We start from the raw sequence: 14,999 nt of genomic DNA, 5'->3' as shown, positions 1-14,999 counted from the left end.
CATCACCCAACATCATGAGAATATTACCATACCGTATATATCACTAGTCTGGGTTAAAGATCAAAAGTCAAAATGCAAAATGTGGTTTCTAGTGAAGAGGTATTGCTTTCCCACTATCATAAAGTCAAAAAGTTGTAAGTTTAACCATTATAAGTTGAAGACCATCTGTATATATTTTCTCCCCTTTAGTATGCCTTAACCAATATTAGGTAGGTGACTTCATGTTATCTCATGGCAGAGACAAAATACAAACAGAAACAGTAAAGGGCTTAATCTAAAGATGAAAACAATTTATAAGGAGTAGGAATGGGAAAAGAAATTCCCTACCTTTTCTTTCTTCCCTCTGGATGGCTTTTATTTCTCTCTCCTCACTGATACTAATAGGTTATAGCAACTTGTATCATCTGTACTTATTCTCCTCTTATTTAACCTCTCCTTCTATGTTTACACTTTTTTTGTTGTTGTTTACACTTTTAAATAGCAGTTTCTGAATTCAAGAATCATTGCTTCCATATCTGTTAAAGGGGAAATATATATATAATTTTTTTTAAATTTACTTTGAATTTTACTACTAGGACAGTGCTTACAATCTTGTCCAGAGTTATTCTGTTAGTTACAAAAGGAGTTACACAAGGAGGTATTGATTGATGTATGATAAGAAAACAGTGTCTAATTTTGGAAATATCTCATTGTATTTTGGGACCAGGTGAGAATTGAGGGTTATTCTTTTTTTGTTCTTTTTTTTTTTTTTTTTACTTCTGTCTTTATGAATTCTCCATTAAAATACCGATTATTTTTTGACCTCTAACAGACCAGGAAATTTATATTTCTGCAACTATTGGAGTTCATTCTCACCTTTTTCCATCCATGTTGGGTATGTTTGTTCATTGCTAAGCCTTTTAAGTTATTCATGATCCTAACTAGAATTTTCAGATGAGTTAAAATGCATTTCCTTATAGCTTATGTGGCAGGCATCAGATGATTAAAAAACAAAATTCATTTTCCTACTGTGGGCTTAATGCGTCAGAATCTGGGGCACAGTTAGGCTTAGAGGGAGGAAGGAAGGAGCTAAAGAAAAGTGAAAGGTAAAAAAGCAGACATATATCAGGAAAAACTCCAGCCAGGGCGGATGGACTGAGCTTTATCAGTGCTCCTTCATGATATGTGTTGAAATAAATGCAGGAAACAGCTTTTGCTTCGAAGTTTGGAATGTTGTGGTAACTGATATTTAAATGAAGGAATGTTACAATTGGAAGGGCTGACCTAAAACTCTTTCCAAAACCATCGATTTTATTTATTAAAATTATTGAAGAGAAGAAAAGTGACAAGAAAAATCATAGATCACTTATTTATTGGACAAGGTACTTGGAGTTCTCTTCTGTGGCAGAGCATCAATTAAGATGGGTTTTATTATGCTCAGCATGTGTGTTTGCCTGGTTTAAATTGTTTACGTATTTACTGGCGAGGCGCTAATGAAAATAAATCAGCCCAAAGGACTTTTATCTCCCTGTCTGTGGAACACTGTGAAAGTTGCATTTTTAATGGATGATGACCACAGTTGTTTTTAGGATTCCTGAATGAAGTCATGAAGTCTTAAAAATTTTGGATCTCAAAGTTTTGACTCATGTTACAATTTGAGCAACTGCTTTGCTTTATAGAAAAGAGCTTGGTCTCATTTTGACCAAGGCTGTAGATTCATTCTTACAAGTTGGAGGCTCATTTCTTGGGATAATATTTTAAAGCCCCATGATTAAGCCAATACTTTAGTTAGGCTGATTTAAATTGTGAGGAAAGATACATCCAGGTCACTTTAAGGCACCATTCCCTCAAATCAGGTATCCTGTTCTACACCTTGTCAGTTAAGGGCACTGCAAAATACAGACTTCAGAGCCCTCCCTTAAATAGGGTTAAACTTCTTTTTTTTTTGGTAGCAAGATTTCAAAGAGACTTCAATGTGCATGTGGATATTGTGACTAATCAAGAAAGGACATGGCACTGAGTATTTCCCAGACTATTATCGAGCACTATCTATTTACATCTCTCAGAATTCTGTTTCTCAGAAGACAGTTAGGGAAAAGCTGCCTGGAGTGATAGAGTTCCTCATAAACTGGCAGTCAGCCCCCCTGGACTTTGGTCTAGAAGCCCATCACCATGCCTGCCTTATTCAAGAACAGGACTTTGTGACCCACTTTTCTGTGCTACGTGTGTTAATACTTACTGAGGGAGAGGATCCAGGGAAGTCTATTGGCCACTCTCCAATACGGAACACTTTTATTGATATGTCTTAAACCAAGGTGCCCCAGAGCAGTTTGGCCTTTACACATGATCCTTTGGCCTTAGCACAAATTCCTGGGCCAACTAGCTGTGGCCAATGTAGTAATATGAAGTGGCCAAAACCACAGAATTTTGTGCTGTTTTTCCTCACATGGAGGCTGTGATAGGAGGTTAAGTTTTCAGGACCATTCTGCTTAGGTGGCATCCATCTTCATGTAAGATATTCATTCATTTTATTAATTTATTCAGCAAGCAGTATTAGATGCCTGTTATATATTGAGCACCATGTTAGGCTATGGAGGTACAAACATGAGTAAGATATCTTTTTTTGGTTCTCAATCAACTTGGTTGTCTTTGTTTCATAAGATATTGTTTGGATGTAAAGTGAGCTGCTTCATTTTGAAAGCCAGTATAGGTGATTTAAATATATACATAACCTCCTTGTTATTTTCCTGTTACTATTTGATCTCCTATTTGGTCTAAATATTCTGCAGTGTTCCCCTCAAAGACACCAGCAGCAGGCAGTCCTGGCATAAACCTGGGGCACCAGGAATGCGGTACTTGTTGGTTGTTTAATTGGTAGCAAGATTATGGCCTCTTTCCCATGGGGGAGACCTGGTTCGTATGATGCTTGTTTTCTGTTATGCATTCTCAGGATGGGCATCCCAGATGGTCCCTGGCTAATTGTGGGGCAGAAGAGGGACACGGTGGCAGCACATGCAGCGCTGCCAGAAGGAACACATCTGTAGCAGTTGTGTGGATCTTTGCCCTTGGTGAGCTATTCTTTTCTGTGCTGAGGGGCAGGTCTTGAAGAAGAAAACTTCAGGGCAAGAGGAAAACTAACTTGTGCTCTTCTCTGAGTTTAAGAGGATCCTGGTTCGTGGCTTACTATGCTCCAGGTTCAGTACTACTGGCATAGAGAGATCCCTTTAGCTATTGGCTCCAACTAAATATATTGTATATTATGTGCAGGAACATCAGCAAGTTAAACAATGTTTGCCCCAGAAAGGGCAAAGATTCTCACTTGCAACATTTAAATTTATCTATTAGAATCTACTTCACAGTTAAAGAAAGTTGGGATATCTTCTGATAGGAAGGATACATGGCAAAATTACTGAATTTAGTGTTGACGTTGACACTAGCTGTTTACCATTTGTAGCCAGACAGAGATAGTAGATGATGGAAGACGTTCTTCCTGGGTCTTCTCCTTAAAATCCCCCCCACTCAATATAAGGGAAGGGAGAAGAAATGTGTGGGAAATATCAGAAAGGGAGACAGAACATAAAGACTCCTAACTCTGGGAAATGAACTAGGGGTGGTAGAAGAGGAGGAGGGCGGGGGGTGGGGGTGAGTGGGTGACGGGCACTGAGGGGGATACTTGACGGGATGAGCACTGGGTGTTATTCTGTATGTTGGTAAATTGAACACCAATAAAAATTATTTTATTAAAAAAAAATCCCCCCCACTCATCCTTCTTTTGGCTGCATTGTTCAAAATGACAGTCTCATGCACTGTTCTTTTTTGATTCATTGGGTAAGTACTGACTCCAGAATGAAAGGATTACACTGCTTTCCTTTGGTCAGTTCTTTGCATATCTGTTCTTCACGATTCTCTAAAAGGTTTCTTACCATGTGTAAGACAAGGTGCAAGCCACCTGGAGAAACACAACGGTGCACAAGGCATGCTCCTTGCCATCCACTAACAGGTCCACGACTCGACCCAATGTGAGATGTGTGTGATACATTCTACACAAACCATGCTGTAAAGGAAGTTGTGATGGCTTTGTAGAATATGATCATTAGTAGGCAGATTCTGGCACTGATGGATTGGTGTGGACTAGTTTGTAAATGTGCTGCGTCAGGGCCCTGGACAACATCATGGCAACCTCATGTTTCATAAAGATGAAACTCACATAACTGAATTCTTTCAGGAATGCATTTTCCAACTTCTATGCACTCTTGAAGCAAAGGCCATAATGCTATAGCTTTGGTTCCTTTTGAACAGTTCACCTTCTGGGAACCTAAGTGGTACTTAGTATATTCTAGGCCATCACCAGCTTCCACTATGGTTGAGGGTCTAGTTTGGTGCCGAGTGTTTCAGTGGCAGATCTAAGATAGGCCTCTCTTTAAGGCAAATTGTTCTCTGTGTCATGATGATATCTTACTATGTTAACAAAGGAGCTTTCTAACTTCTATTACATATTACCTGTGTTTAAAGGATCATGTTCGGGACACCTGGGTGGCTCAGCAGTTGGGCGCCTGCCTTCAGCTTGGGTCATGATCCTGGGATCCGGGATCGAGTCCCACATCAGGCTCCCTGCAAGGAGCCTGTTTCTCCCTCTGCCTGTGTTTCTACCTCTCTCTCAGTCTGTATCTCTCATGAATAAATAAATAAATCTTAAAAAAAAGATCATATTCATTTACCATATATCACTGATTTTAAGGCACACATTTTTTCCACATTTTTGAAATCAGAATGTGTTTTATAGTCACTGGCATGTCATTATTTAGTCTGTGGCCTTGCTCCTCATCCTTAAAAAAAATCTTTTTTAAAGACACAACCCTCGGGATGCCTGGGTGGCTTAGGGGTTGAGCATCTGCCCTTGGCTCAGGTTGTGATCCTAGGGTCCTGGGATTGAGTCCCACATCGGGCTCCTCATAGGAAGCCTGCCTCTCCCTCTGTCTCTGTTTCTGCCTCTCTCTCTCTCTCTGTGTCTCTCATAAATAAATAAATAAATAATAATCTTAAAAAAAAAAAAAGACACAAGGCCCTACTAAAGGAGCATTGAAGAACCCCTTCCCCCCTGCCATGTTTCTGGTAAATAGCACATTAAAGTAATTCAGGGATTCATGTCATTTGGGTCCTATAGGTGTGAGAAGACCAGGGCACCTTATCTTATATCTCGACATATTTTTGGGTCCTCTCCTTTGTGAAAGAGGGAGCAGTAGCATAGAAAGATATGGGTAAGATCGGTCCATGAATTTAGACTATTTGTAATGAATCCAACAGTCCATGAATGCTACAGAGTATATGTTCTTCTACTGTCCACCATGCCCATAGGCATATTAGCAGACTCTAACAGATAGCAAAGGCACTCCCATGTAATAAACTAAATGACTAAGAGAAGTGTAATAATAGAATATATGAACAATACCAAATGACAGGGTCAGACAATCAGTATAAATCCTGAATGGGAAGAGGCTATTTGGGGCTGGGAAAAGTTAATGGAAGATATGAGAGGTGAACTGGCTTTTGAAAGCAATAAAAGATTTGAATAGAGGAAATGGGGGTAGGGAGGAAAAATATGTCTTCTTCCCTGTTTTTTTAAACCTCAGTGTCCAATAGGCATAGCCATAGATTAATTAAAAGTGGATGAGCGTTTTTAGGCTCCAAACACACATTTGAAAATACAGCATATGCTTATTATAAGACTGGCTGTTTTACTAAGAACCAGTTGGAATATATGTGCTTTGGGGGTGATTTTGAACCTTTTTCACTAGCTTGGCTTAGCAAAAGAAGCCCACAAAGCCCTGACTCATGTGTGACATAGCACAGACAAGAGTGGCTGGGCAGGCTTAACTCTAGAGAGGTTTCAAGGGGACTGTTTCCCTTAGACCTGAGCGTAAAGGGACTATGACCTGTGACTCAGAGAGGCACTCTTGAGCTGGATAAAATGACTAGCCCATTCTCATCTCAAACAAGCCAGCCTAGGCCACACTTGGATTATTTAGCAGGCAGTAATGAGGTCTTTTAAATAAATTAGTCACAGTTTTGGAAGATAATCCTGGCTTCCCTTGTGGTTATGCCAGTTATGTTTCAAATCACAGTGAATCCCTTCTTCCCAAGCATGGGCTATGCTACATGTAGGACTTAGTGGAGGGCTCATTTCTATTCTCAAATGGGCCTTCCACTTCTCCTTCTCAGTCACTTATTCCTGGCTTCTTCTAACACATAAAAGCACAATTTGAGCATTCCAGAACACTTTATCAATAAAGTATGAAATCGTTTCTTTATATTTGCAGTATAGTTCTAAAGTTTAAAATGATGAAGACCCACTCCACAATCATAAATAGCAGATCACATTGCTCACCTTTAAAAAAAAAAATGTCTCTTTTCAGTTTATCTTTGGTCCCAATGACTGAAAGTTCTGTGAAATACATTTAAGAGAGCTTCTTCCATTTTAAACAACTTGCCCCAGACTTGGGACATCAGATTCTCTTCTTTCCGTCCTTCCTTTTATTTTCATCTGCTTCCCCAGTTATCCACTGTGATGCACCTTATATACTTTTATAAAATACTGGTGCCCAGGACCCACCCACAGAGATTCTGATTTATTGGTTTGAGGTAGGGTTCAGAATCAGGCTGTTTTTGTTTTTATGTTTACTGAGACATAATGACATAAAACATTATCTTAGTTTCAGATGTACAACATAATGATTTGATGTTTGTATACATTGTGAATAATCACCACAATAAGTTAACATCCATCACCATACATAATTACAATTTTAGGATCTAACCTCTTAGATAAAGTCTTTTAGGATCTAACCTCTTAGCAATTTTTCAAATATACAATATAGTTTTACTGTTACCACCATGCATTACATCCTCAGGACTTATTTATTTTAGAACCAAAAATTTATACCTTCACCAATTTTCCTCACCCCCTACCCCTTGTCCCTGGCAACCACCAATATGTTCCCTGCATCTACGAGTTTGTGGTTTTGTCTTGTATTTTTTTGTTGTTGTTTCTAAGAATCAGGGTTTTTTTTTGATCACCCAAGTGATTATAGAAACAGTCTTGAGAACCACTGTGTCAGTTTTGAAACCTGATCGGCATCAGTAAATATCTCTAAATCCAGAGGTTGAGGTTGCTCCAGTTTCATAAATCATGAGACAGAATTTTTCCAGCAGCTTTGGAACAAAGACAAAGAATCCAGAACATTCTCAGGCCCCAATGCTGGATAACCCCTAGATTAAGGATTTTAACTTTTTTTTTTTTTTTTTTGTCTATTTCTGCTGTAAAGCAACCCACCTAGTTACCCCTGTGGCTAATATATATGGTATCTTAATGAAAGTTAGAAAAAACCACCCCTTGCTTAAGACACTATTGCTATTTTCTGGCAAATTGTCAGAATATTCAAGTCTATGATAACTATGTAAATGATGCTCCATGGAGTTGTGCAGTGCACAGCCTGCACAACCACACCCTGTGACCCATCACATTCTTGTTTTTCTTGTTTAAACAAGTCATGACCTGAACTAGTGACCTGGAGACTACAGGCCTCAGATGACACATATTGGCAGGTAGTTTTAGGCATGGTTTCTAAGATAAAAGGCAACTTCAAAGTCTGAGATGATGGGTTAAGATGTTCTCAAAAGGCTCCCTGTCTCATGACTCTGTCATGTTGCTTAATTTAGCCCAGGTTGCCAGGGAAATGAATTCAGAGTTGACCAGTACAGTGTCTAGAAGCTGTGTATGAATAATAAATAAAATTCATGGCAACTATGCCTTTGCTTGACAACCTGGGATGGCTTTATTTGCTTTTGCAAAGCTAAAGACTAACATAACCTGCTCAACCTCAGCAAAATTGCTAAGTAAGCCAGGCTTATTTTCAAATTTCTCAGCATCTTCTTTTTTTCTTTTTTGTCCCTTTCTTTATGGAAGTAGACACCCAGAAAAGGCAGGTATGTTACTCATGGAATATTCTGACAGAGGGATTTAGCCCAGTACCTCACTGCCTGACCAGTGAATTCTGTGGTTGGCTCCTGTCTTCACTGTAATTGCATTTAAGCAGGTTCTGATAGTGTAGCTCTGTTGTTCACTAGGACCTTCTGCAGTGATGGAAAGTCTCTATAATGCACTGTCCAATACTATATATGTATATACACACACACACTTTATAGGTAGATATCCCTAACTATATGTGGCTATTGAGCACTTGAAATAGGGTTAGGGAAATTAAGGAATTGAGTTTCTAATTTTAAATACTTTTAATTAATTAAAATTTAAATTTAAATAAGGTACACATGGCTAATGGCTGCCATATTAGACAGTACAGATCTGAAAGCATCAGAAGTAACTGGTGCATTTTAAGAAATCCACTCAGCTGCCAAAGATCCACTCAAGCAAAAGAGCCTGAATTTCTGAGAATGCTATCTGGCCATCAGTATGTTTTAAAAGTTTCCCAGGGGACTAACGTGCAGGCACAACTGAGAAGCATAGCATTATTGATTCACCATCTGCATGTACCCTAGAGTTTTGCTGATTCCAGACATTTTGAGCTCAGAGCACTAGGTAAGGGAGTATTGTGGGTAGAAAAGGGTGTTGTGGATGGTAAGTAATAAACAGTTGGATGAGTGACTCACGGAACCTGAAGGTAGATAAGACAAAAGAGTTGTGATAAGTGCCCATAGGAGAGCTTCGGTCATAGGCGCTGTAGATGGGTGCAGCGTAGGAAACGCTGGTGGGAGAAAGAGCTTTAGGATAAGTAATCTGTATTGACCTTTTTTCCATTTGACATCATCCGTTGAGAACCTTTTGCACCAGCCCCTGCCATAAAGGGCACAAAGGTAGAAAAGAAGGGTCGCCGCCATGGAAAAAGTTACAGGGTGTGGAATTAACAAAAAAGAAGAGAAAAATTAAAAAAAATTTTTTTTAAAGAAGAGAAAAATCAGAAAAACTTGACCAAATTGAGAGTAATCCTTATTTAACTCCTTATGTGTGCCATTTGCCATTATTACCTAGCATAAGTAGCTGTCATACACGTCATTAAATGGAGATTGGGTTATCTCTGTTGTAGCATGTGTTCCTTTGCAGCAGTAGCCTCTGTTTTTACCTTCTTAGCCTTCATGTGGTCTGTTTGTGAACAGTTTAAACAAATTGAAAGGAGCCTTAGTACAAATCCACCTGCAACTTCCCATAAGCAGTATGTATGGAGTAAATGTCTATAATAATTTTTGGCAAATGCATTAAATAAATCTTCTCCTCTTGTTGTCCACCCACCTTCACCCCTTTCCCTTGACCACATCACACGTAGCACATTTCTGTTTCTAACCATAGCCTAAATCAAAGTATTTTCTGTGCTCTGATGGGAGTAAATAGGAGAATTAAGGCAACATTTCTCTAGTAGTTAAGTGTCAGAGGGTGTGTGTGTGTGGGCGGGGAGCAGCCCACAATCCTCCTCTCCCCTGGAAGCAGCATCAAGTATGTCTCCGTGGCTTTGTGCCTTCCCGTCATGTGCTTCAGCATCAGCATTCACTTGAAAAACTGCCTTAATTTTATCATGTGTGTAGTGTTTGGGGTAGGGCTTTCTACCAGGAGGATGTGAAAGCTTGGAGGATGACAAGCACTCCTATTCTCTGGGCACTGGACTTCCTCTTCACACCAGCCTAACAAATAACAAACACAGCATAAATTAGTTCCATCCATCTTTGTGCTTTATATAAATGGTACCATAGAGTGTGCATGGCTTTTATGTCTGCCTTCTTTCCTTTAACACATGATTTGTGAGATTCATTCATATTGTTGCATATAATCTTAGACTGTTTACCTTCTAACTGTAGTGCTTTCCTCTGTGTGAATAAACTCAAATATATATATATTTTTTTAGACAAATGTTTTTATTTTATTTATTTATTTTTTATTTATGATAGTCACAGAGAGAGAGAGAGAGAGAGGCAAAGACATAGGCAGAGGGAGAAGCAGGCTCCATGCACCGGGAGCCCAATGTGGGATTCGATCCTGGGTCTCCAGGATCGCACCCTGGGCCAAAGTCAGGCGCCAAACCGCTGCGCCACCCAGGGATCCCAAACTCAAATATATTTACCCATTCAGCTGTTGAGGGATGTTTGGGTCGTTTTCAGTTTGAGGTTATTACAATTGCTGCTATGAACAATCTGATACATGCAGTCCAGTGAATGTATGTATATATTTCTGTTGGAAATATAACTAATAGTGCACTTGTCAGGTAATAGGATATGTGACTATTTCAGTTTAAATAGATACTTGCCAAACATCTCCGAAGTAGTTACACTGATGCTCCTGTCCATCAGCAGTGTAGGAGAGTTCTGATGCCTCTGCACATCCTTTTCTATCTTCTCATTTGAGGCATTCTGGTATATGTCCAGCATCACACTGTGGTTTAATTTGCATTTTCTTGATGACTATTGAACTTGAGCGCTTGTCATGTTTATTGGCCATCTACAAATAATTTTTGTTGTTTGCTCTAATATGGTTATTCTAATAACATATAGCCAAATTTCTTACTCTCTTTTTTCTCTAGTACTTTCATAGCTTTTTAAATATTTTTTAACCAGTTAATGTCACAGAGAAATCAAATTCCCTCCTTTTAGGCTAATCTAATATAGTTGTTTATTATATAGTTGTTTTTTTAATTGTTCAGTTACCTGGTAGTAAAGGGAACAATTTTTATCTTTCAAAACAAAGGGAAAGATTTCACCAAAATGAAATAACTTGATGTATAATAAATGTGAACAGACTCAAGGAAAATTATGCATAGTCATTTTGGAGTATGAATAACTGATATAATTTTTTGGATAGGATAAAATGTTTTACATCAATTATATACTTAAAAGGCAGTCAGCCTTAATACTGAGAGAGAGAACAAGCCTAGAGAAGAACTTACCCTGATGGAATTTGCTTTCTATATGAGAATACTTTCTAGAGTTGATATGACATTGACAGATTTTATTTAAATCAAATGAGCTATTGTTTAAGAGGCCTTTTATATTATTAGAATTCAAGCCTGCCAAGCTGTTCTGTGAAGTGCAGTCATGGAATTTCAGAGAAGGCTTCCATGGTTAGGTGAGTTGGATAAACTCATTAAACAGAGTGATTGGAGCATTTTGAGCTTTGCTAAAGACCACATGGGTAGTGTGACAGCTAAGAAAAGGAATGCTAGAGTAAGCTAGGTTGTCTGGCTGTGTCCTCATTCTCCTGTTTTAAGCAAATACACAGTGGATTTATTACCTGACAATGAGTGACAAAGGTTTATAAAAAGTACTGGCTCTCCTTGTTGAAGGAAAACTTAGTTGGTTATATATTGCTGACTGAAGCTTCTTATCCTTTGAGGCATCAGTAGGATTTCAACTGACCCCAAGTCTTTCCATATTGCTAGCTTAGATATTATTCTACATAGAAAATATTTTTATGAAAATGTCTAATTCAAGGAACAGTTTTCTCAAAGGCTTGAATGTCTTTGAATGTTCTATTTCATTGACCAAGAGTGAACACAATGCAGATCTCTCATCACTTGTTAGTTCTTGCCTATGTGTGCTCCTGATTGGCCTCAGCAGGCAACGGATCAGTGATGTACTGAGGGGGCCCTGGAGCTTCACTGACCATGGTCTCATTCCTGTGCCTGTCATTCTATCATTATTGCTGTACCCCTTTGAGTTTTGGAGGATTTGGGAGTGAGATTTCTTTTTTTATTTTTTTTTAAAGATTTTGTTTATTCATGAGAGAGAGAGAGAGAGAGGCAGAGGGAGAAACAGGCTCCATGCAGGGAGCCCGACGTGGGACTCGATCCCAGGTCTCCAGGATCAGGCCCTGGGCTGAAGGCAATGCTAAACCGCTGAGCCACCCGGGCTGCCCCGGGAAAAAGTACATGTATACTTGAAATTTTTGTCATTTGGCATCTTATCAAGGACTTGCTAAAATAGGTCCTGCATAGGGAAGAGGAGGAGATGGGAGGGAACTTGTGGGAGAAGAAATGAGTTAGAGCTCCCAGTTTTACTGTCCAGTCTTGATTCTGTCCCAAAAATTTACCAAAAGCATCACTCTTGAAAGGTGTTTGTGTGTAAAAAACAAAACAAAACAAAACAAAACAAATATATATATATATATAAATGATATATATGTTCACTTTTTTACCCCAGGAGTATCACAAATTTGAGAGTAAAATGTATTTTGAAACAGATATCAAGAAATGTGTTCAAATAGTTTCTGTCATTATTAAATCTGTCCTCTAATCAAATATAGGGTATGTGTGTGTGTGTCTTCACTTACACTGTTACTTTCTAGAGATGATGGGTGTGACAACAAAGAGGAAGGGAGACAATAATTTCTCCTTATTATTGGCCATTGCCTTTAAAATTTCTCCTGGCCTTTCAAACTGGCATGCTTCCCTCTGACTCTAAGTGGCTCATGTTTCAAAAATATTTTGAGAGAATTGTTCCAGCGTGTTTTCTATCCTATACTGAAAATCTCTGGTTATATGTTCTAGAAAAACTTGGTATGATTAATAAACAGGAAAGAAGGGTTCACAGAAAAGATCACCTGATAGACCTCTCTTCAGTTCCAGATCTGCTCTGTGACACTCTTTTCTTCATCCTTTCTGGAAATGCCTGAATTATACCCTAATGGTCAATGAACTCTTTGTGCTTTAAGGAGGGAGAGTTGAGGATCTGTTTGACTTTTGCTGAAGTTAGTCAATTAACACCTTGAGGTAGTAGCAGATGTTACTACCTGGAAGACATAATGACCTTTGATTTGAAAGAAGCCAGCCCTTTAAAGTTTTAGATAATTATGTTTGAGATAATTCACAGCTGCTCTGGGGCCTTTGCCTCTTTCATTGACACTAAGCCATATTTTAACTCATCCCCAGATGTACCAAGTCTATTCATTGACTCAATGAGTCATTAATTGCCTTTAAAGTTTCATTAGAAGCAGAGACATTGCTAAAGAGCTTCTATTAGTCACCCTTTGATCCATGTTCAGTTAGACATTTGAACAAGAATTGATAACGTAACCAATGATGTCAAAAAAGAGAGGCTAACGCAGGTATTGGATTCTCCACTGTCCAGGTCCAATAAATAATGAAAAATGTAAAGGACCTCTTGGAATGGCTTCCGGTCAGCCAGTGTGAGATGCTGCAGAGAGGTTAGATAATAGATTGTCGCAGATGATAGTTTGTGTGAGCTCACATGTTTGCCCTGTCTAGCCCTCCTTTCTGCGTCCTCATTTCTAGGTCATTTTTTGCTCTACCCCTTTCACATAAATAGCACATCTGCTCAAGACATAGAGTTTATTTTGAAGGACACAGGTAATTCAAAAGCTATTTATGTTCGGATACTACTTACCTAATTTAAATAGCCCAGCAATGATGAAATACTAGCATAGCATAATCTAAAATAGTTTGGCCTAGCTTATTATGTTGTTATGATGCACATTACAAGCTCATTTGCTGTAATTAATTAGTGGAGCAAGGATAGAGCCTCAGCTTTAATTGCTTCTATCTAACAAATGTTTTCGAGGAGAGTTCATTTATTAAGAGCAAACTGAGAAGAATACGTATGCAAAAAGCTCCTTTTGTTCTCTCTTCACTTTACATTTTTTTCAATGCTATTATTTAAAATAAAATTTTTAAAGGTCTAAATAGAAGCAAGTATTGTGTTTCTTTGCCAGCAGTGTTTTTTACTAAATTGACACTTCCTAAAATATCATCTTTACATGCAGTGTGTTTTCCTCCCAATGTTGCTGGCTGATCTTCATGCTTTAACTCTTTCAAATCCTTGGACTGTTGAGGGGCTAGAGTTGGGAGCAACAATGGGATGGAATTCCATTTTCTCCCTTGCCTTGTCAAGTCTCCAGAGCAAGGTGAGATGACAAGTATAATTTCGCACTGTGAAAACAGCAATATGAAACCAATGGAATAGATAATACTGTGTGTTGATATCAGTCCCCTGAACTAGTATTATTATTTTTTATGGATATTCATTTTTATACTGTCAACATGCAAACAGTAATAGTTCTTTCATTATTTAGCTCTGAATAATTTTCAAGGTGACTTTTTACATATATTGTTTCCTTTAGTCATATTCCAAACACTGAAGCTGGCTGGGCAAAGTCCTGTTCCTCTTCCTTTACAAGTAATGGGACTGACATTGAAACACGCTAAGGGATTTGGCTGAGAGCATGTATCTGTGTTTAGTAGAGACTAGAAACAGACCTGGCCTTCTGATAGCTGGCACATATCCCTCTATACTATTGTTGTTAAAGATTTTAAACATATAGGAACTCAATGAAACAGATACCCACAAAGCCACCTCCTTAGATTTGATAAATGTTAGCCTTCTGTTTACTTGCTTCAGATCATTTTTTGTTTGAACGTTTGAAATCAAGCAGGCATTGTGAATGCATCTAATACTGTCCTTCCCCCATCTCTTTTCCATCCTTCTGCTCTCCCTTGAGAATCACCATAATCCTGAATTTGTTGGGAAGCCTTCCCATGAAACTTTTCAGAGTTTGTATTTATATATCCATGAACATATACAATATTATGTTATGCTTTAAAATTTAAATATGAGGAATCATATGTACCATTTTGCAACTTCAGTTCTGTCCTACTTCTTCAGTAGTATGTTCCCAAAATTTACTCCTATAAATCTAGTTCATTCATTTCAACAGGTACATAGTATTCTATTGTATGAATAAACCATGTTTATTATTCCATTCTTTATTTATGGACATTTAGGTTATTGTCCATTTCTCCCTATTTCAAACAGTGCAGTAAAGAATATCTTTGTGCAAAAGAATATCTTTACTGCTTGGCAAAAGGTACAATAATTTCTCTTGGCCTGAAGGATGTACCTAGGAGTTTAATTAATATGCTATACTCATTTTCAAGTTTTCTAGGGGTCAGCATATCTCTTTCCAAAGTAGTTGTGCTAACTCGTTCTGCCACAAGCAACATAAATTCTCT

At 38.3% G+C, this 14,999-nt stretch overlaps 1 protein-coding gene across 21 annotated transcripts in view; it reads left to right on the top strand.

The window, feature by feature from the left end:
* The window catches only part of LOC144292990 (uncharacterized), a 329,341-nt gene that overhangs the window by 296,842 nt on the left and 17,500 nt on the right, over nucleotides 1-14,999 (top strand). The gene's annotated exons all lie outside the window — the stretch shown is intronic.

This window comes from Canis aureus, chromosome 2 (genome assembly GCF_053574225.1).
Source record: "Canis aureus isolate CA01 chromosome 2, VMU_Caureus_v.1.0, whole genome shotgun sequence".
NCBI classification, from domain to species: domain Eukaryota; kingdom Metazoa; phylum Chordata; class Mammalia; order Carnivora; family Canidae; genus Canis; species Canis aureus.
This window is presented reverse-complemented; position numbering and strand designations above follow the sequence as displayed.